Source organism: Scophthalmus maximus, chromosome 13 (genome assembly GCF_022379125.1).
Source record: "Scophthalmus maximus strain ysfricsl-2021 chromosome 13, ASM2237912v1, whole genome shotgun sequence".
NCBI lineage: Eukaryota > Metazoa > Chordata > Actinopteri > Pleuronectiformes > Scophthalmidae > Scophthalmus > Scophthalmus maximus.
Window position 1 is genome coordinate 4,920,289 of NC_061527.1, and position 18,711 is coordinate 4,938,999.

General features: G+C 45.3%; 1 protein-coding gene across 1 annotated transcript in view; it reads right to left on the reverse strand.

Annotated features, from left to right (window-relative positions):
- lrrc7 (leucine rich repeat containing 7) overlaps positions 1-18,711 on the reverse strand; it is a 99,645-nt gene that overhangs the window by 77,586 nt on the left and 3,348 nt on the right. Inside the window, exon 2 of the mRNA XM_035647084.2 lies at positions 3,465-3,740. The gene's annotated coding sequence lies outside the window, so the exon portion shown is untranslated. The remainder of the gene's footprint in view (positions 1-3,464; positions 3,741-18,711) is intronic.

Sequence of the window (18,711 nt, forward strand, 5' to 3'; positions counted from 1 at the left end):
TTATGTTAGGGAAGTGTTCTTGAGCGAGTCACTACACCCGGCGATCCTCTCTGTGATTTTCAAAGAGTTGAAGAATACACGTAGCAACATCTCTCAGGTTCGCGCCGTACAGCATCTCCCTCTGCAAACATCAATGGAGTTAAACGTAGTATTTACCTATAGTACTGCCTATGATTCGCTAATTAAATCCATCCATCCAGTACGTGGAGTACAGTATGTGCTACGTCTCCAGAAACAGCGTGGGTTGCGGATGCCACTGGTGAGAACAGATCCTTCCATCAGCCTCTGTGAATGTATGAAGGTATACCAAACCTGGCAACCCGACAGTGACGACAAGACTCAAGGAAGAAGTTACTTGACGCCCCTGATTACGATTAAAAAAACAAACGTTTTCATTTTTACATTTGTGCTGTGGGATATGGGCGGGGCCTCAGGCAGTGATGGATCAATCTTGAATTTTTTTTTAAAAAGTCGGTTATGAGTAGAAGAGAAAAAGAAGATGATGATGATATATGATTTGGGGGGGGGGGGAAAGCTAGGATTGTTGAAACGTTTGTGATGAACTCGTCAGTTCGGGCGCAGTAGGCGCAGTATGAGATTTACACTTCCTGGAAGTTCACGTGCTCAGAGTAAACGCCACTGAATCCTGGTTTAACCTGTGTTATAACGCGGCAAAACAAAAGTTCATGAGAGCCACAGAACGTGGTCAAATTAGACATCAGTGACTGCTGAAGTGAAGGTCTTTCCCCTAAAGGAGTCCAAACCTTCCCCGGTGATTTCACTGGGTTGACGTGACTCGATTATCTCCAAACTGCTGCGAGCTGGTCGATGCTGTTTGTCGTAGACGGGTCTGAGATGCCACCTAGTGATTCCGATCGGACCGACCCGGCGAAAAACTACACACACCCTCTTTTTTCCTGACTCAGCGAACGGGGATGCGAGGATGAGTGAGAGGCCGGTGTCCATGGCAACAGCGGATAGACAGAACGAGAGAGAGCAGTGGACGGAGGGGAATCAAATACAGTCGGGCCGCTACGCTTAACTTGTCCCGTGTCAACTGGCATAAACACACACTCAAAAATAAATACACACACACACACACACACACACACACACACACACACACACACACACACACACACACACACACACACACACACACACACACACACACACACACACACACACACACACACACACACACACACACACACACACACACACACACACACACACACACACACACACACACACACAATACAATGATCACATTCTAATGGTTTTAAATCATTGCTCAAAGCACAAAAAAAAAACTTAGCTGTCGGATGCTGATGTGTTGCTACTGCTGATCAAACTTTTATGCGCAGTAGACTGTTTTGCACTGGAATTTAATACAATTTTCTCTTCTTTTAACACGTCAGTATTTTTCACGCCAGTCTCCGGTCGGTGAAATCTTTCACATTTCTATGTACAAAAAAGAATTCATTAATTCCCTTTGCACCGCAGTCAATCTCTCCATCTTTTCCTCCGAGACAGGAACAACTTGATTTATCTCAATGATTTTCTGGCGGGGTTTTCACAGAATACAGTGACTTTATGATGAATGAAGACCATCACAAATGCGTCTAAAATCACTCCCTATTTACAAGATAGTGCTCTACTTTTACTGTCCGCCATTTCATTGAGAGTGTCAAAATCGCACTATAGTGTATTACGATTGCCTCCGAGAATTACAGCTAGCGCTGCCAACAACGCAAGGAACTGTTCATTCAGTCTGTGTGACAATCCCACAGTGCAATACTTCACATTTTATAGATCAATAAAATGTTTATTATCGTCTGTACGATGTCAGTGAAGATGCGAGATGATGCTAATCAGTGAGCGTCCGAAATCTGAATATCCTGCTTACTGTTGAGTGAACTGTAGAAGTTGCCTTTGCGCAGGAAGAGGAGAAAGAGAGAGCAAGCAGTCTAGTTTGGATAATACTACAAAAGACGGTGACTTTAAAGACGCTCAAGCTGCCCCATCCTTTTGTACGTCAGCGAGAGGAGCATACAGGATTTATTCATCGGAGCAGGGGTCAACACATATTTCACCTCTGGCTCGACGCTGCTCAGGGTCGACCGGCCTCCTGAAATTGCTCCTCTGTCTTCTGCGCTGCAGTACCGAGTTTCACCAGCAGGCCACGGCATGCACGACTTTAGCTCCTGCACCGAGCGAGGAGACTCTCCGCGTCCTTGCCTCCTCCTCGGTATGCGCCGCACGTTTTCATTTCTCCCACTTCAGTTGAGCAGAATCAGCACCGGATCATTATCGCTTGATGCTGACTCCTTTACTTTTTTTTTGGCTTTTCTTGTGGAGCTATTTCTTAGAACCCATATTTGCATAATCTTTTTCAGTGAACAAAATGTGCTATTTTTCCGCTGATCCTGATGCGCAGAGACTGTTGTTCTTGCGAACTCTGTATGTTTATTGAATTCATATCTCCGTTAAAAGTTATATTTAGTTTGCGTTAGCATTGTACATCTTCTTTTTTTTAAATATTGATGTCTTTCATTTTTTTTGTTGGTTTGTTTTTGTGACACTTAAATTAACTTGAAAAGTGCAATTCAAAGGTTATTATTAATTATTTAACATAATAATCTTCTGGCAATCGACATCTTCCTTCTGACCTTTGTCCCCCTGTCCATTAAAGAGTGTGTGTGTGTGTGTGTTTATATGGCACTATACCATCAGTAAGTTTTATCAATGCAGATGGACAAGTGATGGATGAATATACGAATGGACACTAACGTCCAAGGAAAATTTCCCACTGGGTCAATAAAGTCTATTTTACATAATCTTAATTTGACAGGTAGTCTGACAGTTAAATCTATTCATTTCCTGATATTTTCAACCTTTGGCATTGAATTTCATGTCCAGTACCACTTTCATAGTGTGCTTCAAGTAAAAATAAACAACTCTCCTCCACTCTTGATCAGAAGTGTGTTTATATCGCTACACGGCTTTGTCCAATCCAAATGCATCGTGAGTGCAGAGGAGACCGAGTGCGCCTCACATGAACTTCTCGCCGGACCGTCTGAAACGTCTCAAACCCCGTCTCCCCTCCGACCTTTCTGAGGTCTCAATTTACTGCACTGCGTTTGACAGTTTTTTGGTATTTTGTTTCCATGCAACAATTACGCCCATGCACTTCACACAGCGACCGGCCAGGCGCTAAGGTCAGACAGGGAAATGCAAGAATTTAATTTCTCAACACCTGCGAACACTTCTCTATTAATGTCAAACTGGCCTTTCTTACGGAGTCCTCTTTAACCCTTCCATCCCAACTCCTGCCTCAGATCCACATTCCATCCCTCTTCCTCCAGCTTGACAGACATAGGGATAATTAGAAAAAGCCTCCGGTGACCAACGAACAACCCATGACAACTGGAGATTCAAAACCGCCTCTCCTCCGTTCCTACCTGTGCTGCGTGGGCCAATGAGGTTTCAGATGGATGAGGCGGCGGTCCAGCTGTCAGGTCACCCTGGAGATCAGTGACGGGTGGAGCTTATATCCCCGGGAGACGGCCTGTGGTTGGTCAGGTTCATCTCTCCTCGTAAACCCCGCCCACTGGGCCCGCGCAAGGCCTTATGGGCGCCGCGCTCTGCTGAGCATGTTCCTGTCCGTCCGTCGTCCGTCGAGTGGTCACGGGCCGTTGTCTTCTGGAAACTATTTGTGTCGTCCTCATGTAGGGTTCCTGCAAGAACAGAGAAAAAAATGGAGTCGATTGATTGTTTAGTGACCGTTGCAATGCCCGTCAGACACAAATGCACTTCACAACGGTTGCGTTTCCATCGGATTTCACAGGCAATTTGCGAAATAAAAACATGAAATTGAAACAGACTTTGAATTGATCATGACACGTATGAGGACATGTAACCTGAATCTACTGCAGAGATGAAGAATACAGTGACAGAGCAGATCCGTGTGGAGGGTTGAGAAAACTTTGATGTTCCTCATATTATTATGTTTTCCTTTGTCGCTTGAAATAAAAATAAAAGCCTTTTTTCTCTTTTCAAATTAACACAATCATTTAAGCTCAAATGTGCAAATAAAAAGAAAAACCTCGGCGTGACAATGTTGCGCTTGACGTTCTGTCACAGATGTGTGTGAAAACAAACCGACTGTTCGGGCACCGACAGACCCAAACAGCAGGTTTTTTCGGTAAAGAGAAAAAATGATGGGTTATAAATACTGATGACTTCCTGCTCCGGCACGGTGCGACGCCTTTCATCAGCGTCCTGCCTGCACACTTCTTGAGAAAGGCACACGTTTGTCTCTCGATTGTATCGCTGACAGTGACGATGCAAATAAATCCATCTGCACGAATAATAAATCGAGCCAATGTCAAAGCCGCCACCTGGTTTGTGAACACTTCTGGAGATAACTGACTCTTCCGTGTCTCACAACTGGATTTCCTTAATATCTTTGGCCAATATTAATAGTTTGAGTTCACGGAGACCATTATTTTTGCTTATCTGCTCTAAAGGAATTGTGCACAAATACACACCAACACAGACACACGTGCCTTAATCCGTTCACGTCATCCCCTCTTTCAGGAAGTGAAATTTAGAAAGGTGTTAACCAGCCACAACAGTTAGTGACGCTCTCTGAGCTCAAATGGATTGAAATTAAATATATAAACCGTATATATTTCAAAAAGGTGACTAAATGTGATTCATTTTGCCCTTGATTATGTAGAGTTAACTTATTCAAAAGGAACCCGAAGCCGCAATGACACTAGCAGCCGCGTAGCCAGTGTGTCAGCGCGTCTGTCCAAGTCCTCCGAACGACATCCAATAATGTGGGGATGCTTGTCGCCACGGCAACGCTCGGTGAGTCACCGTGAAGGTTCTTTGTGGAGGAAAACCAAAAAAAAAAAAAAAGAAGCACGTGTCGAATTTATGATTATGATTAGAGGCGAGAGAGCGCTAGCGTAGATACCAGCGCACGTACAGTGTATATAAATACACTGCTTTATATACAGCGGCGGTATATAATGCGGTGCCTAATCTGAAGAGAAACTAGCCTCTCGTCTTCATCATACAATTCCAATGTGTGTCAGTCATTCCTCCCATTTCAAAATAAAATCTCAGCCCGTTCGTAGTATCCGTTAGCAACCACATTCTCTTTTTAAATCCTTATTTTTTTTTGTCAGTGTGTGTCAGTGCGTTGTCGCCGTAGGAGTCCTCTTAGCTTGTGTGTCGTGGGTCTCACTCCCCAAACGCAGCTTTTAAATTCATGCTGGTGACACTTGTAATCGAAAAAAGCACTAGTGTACAACCCGTGGAAATGATTGTACGCACCTTAGTGTTAAACTGAACCAAGTGTGTTTAACTCAGCGCTGTCAGGAGCAGGAGAAACCGAGAGAAACATACATGGGAGAGCCTCTAATGATTCTATTTTTTTTTTGTCTCTTTATATTCTATATTCAAAAAGCCACACAGATACAGCCTTGATATACAAATGACCACCATGTGAAAAGAATGTGCTTACAATTAGATTTAATTATACAGGAATTTGTTCATTTATTCATTTATTGGCCACTTGGGGGCAGCAGAAACTCCCCGTGATTACACGGACATATCGTCTTTTAATGGAAATGGGAAACCTGCTGCCAAACGGATACTTATCTTTACACAATGACATGTAAATCCAATATAGAGTCTCTGTTTTTGCTTTGCTTTGGGTCTCCACCAACTCCCGTGTGACATATCTGGTTCACACCGTCTGAATTCACTTTTCACTGTATATATCATGTCTATTTTTTTAAAAATATGTCCTTGTGTTTATACTGCATGTTCACGTTATTGTTAATTTTCAAAAAATGATGTTCCTACTGTTCACGACCCCCCTTTGCAGCTGTAACAAATGTCCCCATGGCGGGACTAATAAATAATTATCTTATCTGCGGCAGATAAATGCTCCACTGTGTTCCACCGTCGAGTCATTAACTGTGCCTGTCCGGTGAGCAGGTGGAGTGAGTGCATAATGGATTTTTGGGCTTTTTCTCCGAAAAACGTCCCAAATGAACACGAGCTCCGCTTGTCCAACATAATTGTAAATCCTTGTATTTTCTCACAGATACCGGGGCAGGCTGGGGGACAGCCTCTAATGGGGTACGTGTTCTGCCCATTCACCAGGCAGAAGTACAGACATCATGCCCCACGTGCTCAGACGTTTCCCCTCACGATCACGAAACGATAATTAGTTAGTGTTTCTCCTTACGGAACAATGCGTTTGATTTGCCATCAAAGTGTAAATCGGAACTTCTGCAGCGCAGTCGGAGATTCTACGCCAAACAAACAGGTGGACGGAGGGAAGTGGCTTCCATGGTTTATTCCCCAGAGTTTCAGAGTCATCACTTAAAATGCGCGCGCACACACACACACACACACACACACACACACACACACACACACACACACACACACACACACACACACACACACACACACACACACACACACACACACACACACACACACACACACACACACACACACACACACACACACACACACACAGCTGCCATTTCTGCGAGAATTCCGCGAGAAGCAGGTGAAAATTGATTTCTTTTAAAGATAACTAAAAAAGTGCAGATGAAATTCAAAGATGTGTAAAAAAGAAACAACTGAGTGTTCAAAACGTCTCAACTCTCCCTTCGACTCCTTCACTTCCATCTGTTTGTCCTCCCGCTCTCTCTGCAGCCCGTCCGTCTTGGCACGCGGAGCAGGAGCGAAGGGGGAATTAATGAAGGAGCGAAATTGGAGCACAACTCCCTGAGGTTCGCCTTTTCTGGGACGGACGGACACACACACACACACACACACACACACACACACACACACACACACACACTTAAGGGCCTACTTGTGCACAATGCCACATGCATTCTGCTCTTATGCATTACTGGGATGACGAGACGGGGTAGAGAAGGAGACACAGAGGGTAAACAATGCATACGTCCCATCATCTGCATGCTCCAGTCTTAAAGGGGGTGGGGGGGGGGGGGCTGACGAGAGGAGGAGAGTGAGGAAGACGAAGGGGAGGAAGAAGAGGAGGGAGGGAGGGCAAAACGCCACGTGAGGAGGGAGAGTGTCGCCCGAGGCGGTGAAACTCACGTCGGTCCCGTACACCCTGTGATTCCTCCTCCCTTCCCACCTTCTCTTGTCTTTTCCGTCCTTTCATCTCGTCTTTACCTCCTCCCCACCCTGGTTCCTCGGGCTTTCATTCACACTCCTCTCGTGCGCTCTCCTCTCCCTCTCCTCTACAGGAAGCTGGCTTTGGTACCGCCGCGTCGGGCGCGACATTTCTACAGCACAGAAGCCGCCGCAGAATTTTTTATTGGTGGAGTTTGCTTTACGGTCAGGAAAGGGAAAGGATGTCGTTTGTTAATGGCTTACACTGATAAAAAAAACAAAAAAAAAACCTGTTAACAATTAAGCCTCCTTCGGCGAAAACATCCCTCAGGAGTTTCATTGTAATTCAGAGCGTTGCAGTGTAGTGGGCACAGCCAGGCACCGGGGATCAAGCCAGCAACTCTTCGACTACACACGAGATTCTCCAACAGCTCCGCCAGCAGACAGCCAGCCAGCTTTTCCTCCCTCTGCTCCATCCATCCATCTTTCCTTCCTTCCTTTCTCAGTCTGTCACTCTCTTTTCATCTCCTCCTCCTCCCCTACAATGTGCTGACCGCAAACAAGGACGGAGGCAGCAACAGGACGAAAGGGGCGGATGAAGGAAATTAACGGATTGGATTCAGCCCCTGAACCTGAATGCATGAATCAATGGGCGATTACAAAAGCTGGACTTGTGTTGTATGAGACCGGGAAATGCAGAAAGCAAAAAGCATATAAATATATATATATATATATATAGTTTATCGAAAAAAGCGGGTTAATCAGTCATCAATGCTGATACCTGATGGCCAAGGCCACACGTGGTACTGTTGCTCCAACACTCACCAGACTAGTTCGCTTCTCACATGGTCGTTTGCGTTCACTTCTCATTTCTTTACTTTGCCACACAGTTCAACTCCATTCGCCTTACGAGCCACATTCAAATTAATTAACATCACACTTCATTTTCTTGGCGCCGTGTATTTGTGTCTTGGCGTCTCTGCGTTACCGTGAGCATGGTGGCGGCCTCCTCCCTGGTTCTGCAAAAGGCGCGGCCGAGCGCCTGGGGACACTTGGAGGCTGGAACCGGTTGATTGGGCTGAACCACGTGCTGCCGAGTCATGGGGGGGTATTTGGATCGAGTTGGTTCGGCTTTGTATTTAAAGTTGGAGTTGGCGTCCATCTTGTCTCCCCTTTGTGTATTATACATGTGTTTGTTCAGTTCAAACCTTATTCATTAAGTTGGTGTCATGTCTTCTGTTGACCTCTGTCATAGGCCTAGTTGTCATATTGTTGGTTTATATTGGGGTTGTTTCAATTCTTTTTTTGGGGGTAGTAAATAAACCCCCCATCTTGACTCCTGTTTCCTCTTTGCCTCAGCGCTCGGCCTCTGTCACGATGCAGGAACCCAGGGTGCGCTCGAGTTGTCAAATTTGCTCAGAATCAAGTAGCCCATCTTTCGGAATCGTTGTAGTTTCACCACGACAGACGGGCGTCAACAACATCCGCCATTGTCTGTTTACCTAGTTACAGTGAAAGTGGAGTCGGAGTCTCTCAGCAACGCTGTTGGCTTTTCCGAAGTCCTATGAAAACCTCACTCACACCATTCTTTGGTCTCGTGATGTTTTCCATTGGGGCCAAGGAATAGTAGATAGGAAAAGACGTCACAGGAAGGACGACCCCGGAGCTGGGGAGTGGGCCGAGGAGTGGGAGGCCCCGGAGCCAAGATGTTGGAAATAGGGTAGAAATGGGTGCCCCCGCGTTTTACAGACATTTAATTCATGTCAACGAATAAAGCTCCTTCATCTTCACCTACGGTCCTTGGAGCTTTTCTCTGAAACAGGGTTCAACGTGGAGGTGGCTGGGACTAGCCAGGGCCTTGTGTGTGCCTGATCATGAAAATATTAAGATATTAAAACATGGAGCAAACCTCAAGGCATCTCTTTCATACATTGTTTGTTCCGTGACGGAGGAGAGAGTCCACTATGTGGATAAAGTTTATATTTGAAGCCATAAGGTAACGAGCACGCGGTCAATCTCGTGATCTGGGAACTGTTAAAGTGGAACACCGATTTAAGTCCTAATGTGAGACGGATTACCTCTCTTTCTTTCTCCCTTTGCCTCTCTTGCACACACAGTAACTCAGGCATATTTAAATAGGTAAAGAAAGAGAAAACAGGCCAAAAAGCACAGAGAGAGAGAGAGACGGAATCAGCGAAGAGAAGAGGGAAATGGAGCAGGAAGGGAAACATGCGGCAGGAGAAAGTCAGAAGAAAAAGTCAGAGCTGGGAGCAGCGAGAGGGAGAAAGAAAGACAGAAAGAAAGAAAGAGAGCCTCTCGCAGAAGCCCAGGGGGTATCCTGCTATCCCAGAATGCTCTGCTGCTCTAACCTACTTTGGTATTTCTGTTTCTGTCTTTGTCTCTGCAGCGCTCTGAGGCGACTAGCGACCCTCCACGCACCACATCCGAAAGCGAGTTGTGTGCGTGCGTTGGCATGTTCTCGTTCCCCCATCCTCAGGACAAACCAGATACCTGACATGTGCGGGGTTTGCGGGATCGTATGTCCGTGCGCTTGACGTAAAAAAAACGAAAAGGAGGCCCGTTGTCTCTGCCCTGGGCTAAAACAGGAACACACAAACACACACACACACACACACACACACACACACACACACACACACTTACATACACACACTTACATACACAAACACACACACACACACTTACATACACACTGCTCCTGGTCAAAGAAGATGAAGAAGTGATGATGAGGATGAAAGTAAAAGCCTCAAAACGTCATCTTGAGTGTAGTTGTGTGTTTTTTTAAATCTACATGTGTGTCTGAGTCAGTGCATATTGGTGCGTCTCTGTTTGAGAGTATCTTTGAGTGAATGAGTATGTGTGTGTGTGTGTGTGTGTGTGTGTGTGTGTGTGTGTGTGTGTATGTGTACATATGTGTGTTTGCCGGCTGAGTGGGCAGCCTGACGACCAGCTCGGCAACACGCCGCTACCATGGAAACTAATGAGCTGCGCACGGAAGAGAGGAGCTCCGTCTATATATCTATAATATCCACATCCATCTTTCATACACCAGCATTTCTTTAAAGTGCCATTGTCTCTTATTAATATCAGCAGCTGCAATAGTTGAATAATTGTTAATTTGTTTAATCACTGCCAAAGAAAGTAGGTCTCACTGTTGCTGGTATGGGCCTGAGTTTCCGATTCCGAAATCCATCTTCATTTGAATGATTTGATATAAAATCCAAAGATCAATCTTTCTTACGTTGCTTTTGAAGCACATTAACTTTCCTCCACGGATGGGTGAAGCTTTAACGGCGTTAGTCTCGCGTGGACAGAACCGACAACCCTGAACACAGACAGACGTCTGGTTGCATTTCTGATTCAGAACCTGTAGGTTATGTAGAAAAATGGAGATGGAATTTTGCGGAAATACCACAGAGACATCACCCAGATAAGCAATCAGCAAAAAGTTCTGTTCATGCAGTCAATGAATTTCTTTTAATTTATTCTATTTTATTGTTTCACTTATTTATTTCAGTTTCTTTTTATCAGTAATATCCTCTTGATTTATATATTTTCATCTCATGACATGTATTTGTGTATCTTTCATCTTGAACCACATTGGCTTTTGTTCATCATATGAAATGTTCATATGAATAAATAAAACTCGACCGGTCACTGTCGACGCTCTTCATTCACTGGATTTTCCTAAAAGTTGCATCACCGTTCAAAGTCACCTCAGTACACACAACAGGAAGTGAATGTCCCTTTCCTGCCTGACTCTTGGGGCCTCTACGGTATTGTTTGCAGCATTTCCACATTATACTACAAAATCCTATCAGAAAATGTTTGGAATGTTCAAGGGTCAATATTCAGTGTTTAAGGTTGCTTTTGTCTCCTGGCGATTAAAAAGCTGCTGCATATAAAAATAAATCATATATAGATGATTAAAAAGGAAAAACCTCACAACACGACACACATCTCCGGTGCATCAATCGATGAGGCCCATTCTTAAGTTATGTGACTTTAACCCCTGACGTTCATACGATAATGAATCCTCGCAAAATTAGTGTGTGAACAGGTGTTTGTGCCAACAACTGGAACCAGGGCTCCACCTGCTGCATGTACAGGAACACACACGCACACACACACACACACACACACACGTACACACACGTACACACACACACACACGCGCTTGGCACAGCAGTATGTGTTACGTGAGGAAGGGAATGACTGTACCAATTTGGACTCACGGATACACACTGAATGCTGAACGTTTAGTTTGAAACTTTGTTCCTTTGCAAGAAGAGTCCAATCTGCAATAACCGCTTTCATCACAGCGACGTTGTGGCATGTGTTTCTTGCAACGTGGCCAATTCTTCTACCGACGTCTGAGGAAATGATTTGAACTCTTAAGCAGCTAAATGCTCCAAATTGTTGTAACTGTACGACGTTTGTGCTGCCACCTTGAACCATGCAGGTCTCCCTCGCCTCCATGAAACTTCCGCCTGTTTCAATAAAGGAGAATTGATGTGAAGCAAAAACAAGTCTGACCGCTGTTCGGTGCCGAGCAGTTGGAACAAAGCGCTATAGCGTGTTATAAAGGCCTGTAGAGCTGAAGGGAGCTGTGTAGATTCAGATGAAAACAACACAGTTTGATCCTGTTAGCCGTTATTGTTACTGTAAAACACTGGTTGTCGGAATGAGCTTTCGGCAGATAACGACTTCTATCTTAAAAAATTCCGGGGGGTTTCCCGGGATTTGAACAAGTTTGGCGAATCCCGACAAACAGCCTGGGGAACCATCCTGCCGACCGTCAGACCACATTGATTATTTAAATGGCGAACAGCGAGCGGAGCAGACAGCAGATGGTTTTTCTTCAAAGATCACTGGAAACTACGAAGGACGAACGTGCCAGAGCAGACTGCTCTCCTCTGTTTTACCTCTTGTCCTTCCTCTAATCCCCCCCTCCCCTCCCCTCCCCGTCCCTCTCTCTCTCTCTCTCTCTCTCTCTCGCCTTTTCTCCCCAGATCCAAATAGATGCTACGAACTTTATTCAGTCAACATTACTATTGCGTATCTCCAAGACCCGACGTCTCCAGACAAATGCCAGCATTTGACGAATGCGCTGCATTCAAAGGCCTCGAACAAACTTCTGTTTGGGGGAAACTATGTTTCCCCATTGTGTGTGCGTGACGCCGCAAAACCTCACAGGGAGGAGGCCAACGAAGCACTTCTGGTAACCTTGGAGACTGTTATTAGACGCCGCCCTAATGTCAAGGTCAAATGTCCCGGAGCCCCACAAGCACAGAGATCTATGCACGAGCGGAATAACTCATGATTAATAAAAAAATGTTTTTGAAAGTCCATAATCCTTTTGGATCATGCACCCGGCGCAGCGAGCGTTAAACTCAAAGTGGATTTGCACGCACACTTAAATAAGTGTAAGTGTTGGTTATGACTATAGATGGTTTTTGTTATGCTGGTTTGTGGAAAATGCCCCCGTGATTGTTGCTGCGAACCAGTTTCCCCCCACGGGGACAATGTGTCCGTCTACACACACTCATATCTACAGGAATATGTAACGCTGTCGCCCTAGACAACCTTAGGGCCGGTAATAGCCGCAGGCCGTCGACCACCGGCGAACCCAAAGTGCTCCATCTAATTGGCTAATGGTTTGGAAGTTCTCTCCGATGACTCACTCACACAAACCCACGAACCCACAAAACAATGACAAATTCCAAACGAAACGCTCTGCGAGCATTTAAACAGAAGTAGTTGCTTCGGCGCTCGGCCGTTCAAAGAGGAAACAAACGGATGAGACGGAAGACGTCGCACACACGTCAGTGGCTTGTGGTGGCGGGCGACCGTCAAACAACTGTGGATCTGTGTGTGTGTGTGTGTGTGTGTGTGTGTGTGTGTGTGTGTGTGTGTTTGTGTGTGTGAGTGGTGTGTGTGTGTGTCTGTCCATGGGCATCCTGTGTGTGTGCGTGTGAGTGGTGTGTGTGTGTGTGTGTGTGTGTGTGTGTGTGTGTGTGTGTGTGTGTGTGTGTGTGTGTGTGTGTGTGTCCATGGGCATCCTGTGTGTGTGGGCGGACAGTGAAGCTGAGTTGTCATGTTGGACAGAACATATCTGCATATTCATAACCAAGCATCTCTGTGTACTGTATAAACCTGCACACACACACACGCACACACTCGCAGCAGGTGAACACAGATGTACAAAATTCCCCATGAAACGTAAAAAACGTTTTTAAAAAATGATAAGATAATGGCGTCGTGCTGAGGAGAACACCGGGAGACGAGAAGGACTTTGAGAGAGAGAGAGATGAGGCAAAGACAAGAGAGAGGAAGGAGTAGAGGGAAGACACAATGGCAGACTCGAACGAGAGAGAGGAAGAGAATTAGTGGTAGGCAGGAGTCCCTCTGTGTGGGTTGACTTTTTCTCATACGGGTGCTATGGTAACCTACAGCGCTGCAGCTTATCATAAGAGAGAAGATGATGAGAGGAGAGGAGGAGAGGAGAGGAAGAGATGAGGAGAGGAGATGAGGAGAGAAGATGGTGAGAGGAGAGGAAGAGAGGAGGAGATGAGGAGAGGAGGGGAGGAGAGGAAGAGAGGAGGAGAGGAAGAGATGAGGAGAGAAGATGATGAGAGGAGAGGAAGAGAGGAGGAGATGAGGGGAGGAGAGGAAGAGAGGAGCAGATGAGGAGAGAAGAGGAGATGAGAAGAGGAGGAGAGGAGGAGATGAGGAGAGGAGATGAGGAGAGAAGATGGTGAGAGGAGAGGAAGAGAGGAGGAGATGAGGAGAGGAGGGGAGGAGAGGAAGAGAGGAGCAGATGAGGAGAGAAGATGATGAGAGGAGAGGAAGAGATGAGGAGATGATGAGAGGAGGGGAGGAGAGGAAGAGAGGAGCAGATGAGGAGAGAAGAGGAGATGAGGAGAGAAGATGAGATGAGGAGAAGAGGAGAGGAGATGAGGAGAGGAGAGGAAGAGAGGAGGAGATGAGGAGAGGAGGGGAGGAGAGGAGAGGAGAGGAGATGAGGAGAAGAGGAGAGGAGAGGAAGAGATGAGGAGAGGAGATGAGGAGAGAAGATGATGAGAGGAGAGGAAGAGAGGAGGAGATGAGGAGAGAAGAGGAGATGAGGAGAGGAGAGGAGATGAGGAGAGAAGATGATGATCATAATCAGGTGTTTGAAGAGGCCTTCACTCTTTTCACCAAACAGAACTTCAGAGTCCAAGTATTGACCTTTTCATTCTTTTTCCTTGTTTTCTGTTTTATAATTTAAGTCACTGAAAAATGACGATAAGCAATAAGAGCAATAAGAAGTAAAGTGCCTATAACATAATAAAAGAAAGAACAAAACAAAAAAACAAATCTGCAGAGGTTTGAGGTGAACTGTCTCCGACTCTCTGTTTTCCATTTACTCAGATTTGATCACAAAACCAACGGTTACATTTGAGTTCACAGGACCAGTTTGACTCTTTTTTTTCTTCTATAAAGCAAATAAAAACATTTTTTAAAAACCTGATGGTGGGTGGACTTGTGTTTCGTCTGTCGTTGTCACAGCTGGTGATGTAACCACAGAAACTGCATGGCTGTAAACAAAACAGCCATTTGTTCTACGGTCTTTTTAAAAAAAAATTAAATTATGATTATTTTGTGTTGCGTGCGCCCCGGTGCACAATTTAGAAAAGGAATCATAACCGGATTCAGCGTGAGTTGTTTTGTCAGACGTCAAACAAAGACGCAACTGTCACGGAGAGCAGGGACGGATTTAGAACATTTTATGGCAGGTTCCTGGGGAAAATACATTTTACAATATTTACAGGTTTATTCAGAGTAATGAATAAATGCCAAATAAGAAATTTGAGATATCAAAATTACAAACGACGTGAACAAAGAGCATGGGGCTTAAAGCTCCAAAGCCATGGGTGGAGTGTGAGACACAGGCCGCTCACGTCCAGACTGGAAGAATCTTTTTGTGGTCATCCCCCTTTTCCATTTCACCCTAGAGGTTGTATGTGTCTTTGTATGAGGTTTGCATCGCAGCGACAAGTGGCAACCCACCGTGACGCCACCGTTGGTTCGTGAGCTGTCTCCTCGTGTTTAGCATTTTGACCAGCGCCATCTTGTGTTTTTTGGGAACCAGACGTAGGATGGGGGGGGGGGGTCTGCAACCGTTGGACAGTTCTAGCTGTCAATCACGCTGTGTCCACCAGGACGGGCCAGTCGAGTCACCATTGCGGCCCTGTCGCCCCCGTGTATGAATTGATTCCTTATTCGAGACAATAATCGACGAATCTCAAACACGCGAAGCTGCAGGACGACCAGAGACATCGATTGTGGGCCGTTTCTCATCCGTTTCGCAGATTCACACGCTCGCACAAACCAATTCAAACTCCTCTCTGAGGGAGTGGTTCTCTACTCCAGTCAAGTCCCTCTCCCTCCCCTTGTGTTTTCATTCCGTCACGCAACGTTACCTGGATTCTTTTTTTTTTGACAGACGAATTCAACATCTTTTCAATGTCGCGACTAAGACGTCGCGGAGAATTAGTGGAGAAATCTGTCGAGGCTCGCGTCTCTCGTCTGTCCGTCTCACTCTTCTTCCTTTGTCTCACTCTCTTTCCTCTAATTTCTCACTGTTTCATAATCCTACTGAGCATGATGCAACCATACCGTAACTGTGCAGACGGACAAGCGAGCGCACACATACAGTGTGTGACACGCACACACGCACACGCACACACACACACACACGCACACACACACATACACACACGCACACACACATACACATACACACACACACACACACACACACACACACACACATACATACACACACGCACACGCACACACACACACACACACACACTTTGTGAAACCAGACTACTTAGGGAATATTCCATCTGCACTTCACCTGAGTTCATTCACAAACCAATTTTTTTTTGCTCCAATGCCTTTTTTTTAGGGGGGTTGCAGATATTTTCGGTTATTCTGAATGAATACACATCTCTTGGTGAACCTATGCTGCATGTTTCCTCGTTTCATCAATCTCCAAAGAGTTAAAGACAAACACACACACACACACACACACACACACACACACATATATATATATACAGTATATATATTTGGGCAACGCGAAAGGGGGTCCCAAAAGTTTAGTGAACACTGATTAATCTTTTTAAATGATTTAAGGTAAAATCTTTATTTGTAAAATAAGGAGAAAGTCAACAGTCAGATAATTATAGTCTAGTAAAAAGCACAATATGTCACCTTAAAATGTGACAAAATGTCTATCACAGGTACATAAATCTACATTTTCCATCTTCTTTACCTTGTAAATCATGCTATACACTTCTTTTTACTTTCATCACAAGCGTTGTTAAACTATTTCATCGGTTCTTGAACGATCATCAGCGCTACGGCACAAAGTGTTTCTTGCCGGTTTCACCTGTTCACGCCCACACGGTCTCATTGGTCAGAAGTGAAAACACCCTAACTCTAACCAGAAGTGGAAAAACCTGTGCACCAGTTGTCCTCAGCCCCAGAATCATATCCCTCCATGATGATCATAACATAAAAAATAAAAAAGAGTATTCCTAGGAAGTGTTTTCTCAAAAAGAAAGGCGGGCGGCATTGTGATTTGTCCCTGTGAATAATGGGGATTTCAGATATGTTGCGCCATATGATTTATGGTGTTGCTTGTTCGCTGGAGTTGTTACTTGTGTTTAAGAGAAACTGTGGGGGGATGTGAGCTGTCAGCTGCAGTCATATAAATTTAGTAATAGCGGATATACGAATTATCAAGGTCGCAAGTACCAAGGCAAACTGTTGATAATATTTAAAAAGATTAGCCCGCTGATGCTAATTGGACTGATTTCTGGAACCGCCAATAAACCTTGTTCCATAATACATCAAATGTTCTTCTTTTTTTTTGTCTTTTTCATCTTGCGCTATCGTACAACTGCTGCAGAGATTTAAGTGTGCGGTTTTCGCCAGTGAGGTGACGTTGTCACTGTGGGAAACAGATGGAATAAAGCCTGAATTCAAATGCAGAAAAGTGCCTTTACATCGAGCTCCCCTGCAGCTGAGCAGTCAAATACCACAACACCGCTCCAGACTTTTTGGCAACAGGTCGGCGTGACATCGTCTCACCGGCGACTGCAACTGCTCAGGCTCCAAGAGAACGCGCCACGCAACGTTACCATGGCGACGCGTTCAGTCGCAGCCTCCAACAGCAGTGGAGTGTTGGAATCGCCTGTGCCCGAGCGGCTCCGTGTGTCTCGCCGGGTGTTAACACTCAGCCTCGCGGTGTCGTGCGCGCGTGATACACCTCGGGCCACGGGGGCGTCATCGAGGCCAGATCGCCTCTCAGAAAAGAGAGTGTAACCTTGAAACCAGACGGGATAATTATCTGGATATAAATATAGACACACACACACACCGGCTGGACACGCGTATCAAAACCACTCGGCCAAACTTACAAGAATCTCCATCCATCCATCGTCTACCGCTTTATACACTTAAGGGTCGCGGGGGGGCTGGAGCCAATCCCAGCTGACATTGGGCGAGAGGCGGGGTTCACCCTGGACAGGTCGCCAGCCTTCACAACATTCACACCTACGGTCAATTTATAGTCTCCAATGAACCTAACCCCATTCAGCCGGAGAACCCGGAGAGAACCCACGCACACACGGGGAGAACATGCAAACTCCACACAGAAAAGGCCCTCGTTGGTTTGAACCGGGACTCGAACCCAGAACCTTCTTGCCGTGAGGCGAAAGGTGCTAACCACTACACCACCGTGCAGCCCGGGCGGGAACCTGCCTGTTGAAGATCAAGATGAAGAGGGATACGTGTTCTATATTTCACACCAATCCTGCAGACGCAAATTCAAGTTCTCCATCAAATCTTCATTCCTTCGTTTGAAAAATTAGCGGCCTCCTCTACTGAGAAGCAACACCAATGGCAAGGTTTCTACTTCCACCACTTCTTTGCTTCTACTGGCCACGGCTCGGCCCCATCGCTTCGCTCTCCAGTGGAGAGTGGCTGAAGCCCAGGAGAAGAAGACGCGCTGCTCAGATGATGCGTCATAACTCTTTGCTCGTCGATTGCTGAATATCTTGGCAAGAGACGAGAATCACCAGCACCACCACCCGCTCCCGGAAAACAAAACTTATTTTGTGAATTCACTTCACCTTTTTAAATACTTGAACTGCGGGTGGGAGTTTTGCATAATGACAAACGCAGCAGGAGATTTTCCGAGTCGGCAGGAACATTTCCAGTATATTCAGTCGCTCACCGTGAATCTTCTGGAGAGTCTTCTGCTATAATAATAATAATAATACATTTTATTTATAGAGCACTTTTCATTGCTAAAAGCAATCTCAAAGTGCTACAGAGTAAAAACAAGATTAATATTAAAATTTAAATTAAAATTAAAATCAAAGTTTAAATTAAAATTAAAATTAAAATTAAAATTAAAATTAAAATTAAAATTAAAATTAAAATTAC